The following is a 1,038-nucleotide window of genomic DNA, read 5'->3' as shown; positions in this document are numbered from 1 at the left end:
ATAGGGAAAAAATGACCCACTGAAACTATGCCCCCCCCAATATTCTTAGCTCTTCTTGTTCCTCACCAACCCCTCTCGTACGCTCAGCATTTAAAAGTTCAGATTCTTGCTCTGAATTTGGTCAACCAAGGTGTGGGCTTGCCTAGCCTGTAGTCATTTGGTACTTGTGTGATCTTGGGCAAGTCACTTAACTATTCTGTGCCTCAGTTCCTTCACATGACTTTGGAGAAAGTTGCCAAGATGCTAGCAAATATCACATCTGAGAACTGAGAAGTGTCCATGGCAGAATTGATCCCTGGCTTACTGTAGTACTTGATGCATGGGAGTCTGACTGTGATATGATTTCAGGGAGGCTTACAAAGCAGTTTGTTATCATCTGAATGTTCAAATCAAGAGTTCCCCAGTGATGTCACCTTTATGTGTTGTAGGGTTGAACTCCTCATGATAAGAGTGGCCCCTTGAAAGATGAATCAACCTTCCTATGGTTCTAAAATAAGTAGAAAGTCAGCAGTGTTGAATTCAAAAGTCTAGCTTTTATTTCCTCTTGTCCATGGGGTCATCGAGAGTATCTGTCTCACTGTCTGAGGGAAAACATCTAATAGAAAACCATTCTTACAAGGAGGGCTAAGTTGTTCTCAAAAGGTTCCATTAACACCTCATCACTCACCAGTTTTCCAGTATCCATTGTAATCTCAGAAACTATGGAAAGTTTCATGAATTTGCATGTTATCTTTGCATAGGGACCAAGCTAATATTTTCCTTATCGTTACAATTTTACTATATGTGCTGCCAAAGCATGCATTCAGACTCAGTTCAAAGGTCTATTCTGACACATGTGGAGGTCTTATCTTGACTAATCCTACTGATCCAAAGTAAGATTTTTATGTGAAATTTATATAATAAATATCAAAATTCACAATTTTGCTAGCTGTCATAACTAAGCAAATAGTCACAAAAGTATTCTAGGTATGAGATATTCCCAGTTACTGACCTTAATGAATTCATATCAGTCATATACAAATTAAATACCATGAAACA

The 1,038-nt window shown here is 38.4% G+C and overlaps 1 non-coding gene and 1 pseudogene across 1 annotated transcript; both read right to left on the bottom strand.

Annotated features, from left to right (window-relative positions):
- Positions 1-212: 212 nt before the first annotated feature.
- LOC118854611 lies at positions 213-685 on the bottom strand (annotated as a pseudogene).
- Positions 686-695: 10 nt separating this feature from the next.
- Positions 696-798, bottom strand: LOC118855622. The gene has a single exon (XR_005010790.1). It is a non-coding gene; the product is annotated as a U6 spliceosomal RNA (small nuclear RNA).
- Positions 799-1,038: the final 240 nt, after the last annotated feature.

This window comes from Trichosurus vulpecula, chromosome 6 (genome assembly GCF_011100635.1).
Source record: "Trichosurus vulpecula isolate mTriVul1 chromosome 6, mTriVul1.pri, whole genome shotgun sequence".
Classification (NCBI taxonomy): Eukaryota; Metazoa; Chordata; class Mammalia; order Diprotodontia; family Phalangeridae; genus Trichosurus; species Trichosurus vulpecula.
The sequence above is the reverse complement of the archived record's forward strand: the minus strand, read 5'-3'. Positions and strand labels throughout refer to the sequence as shown.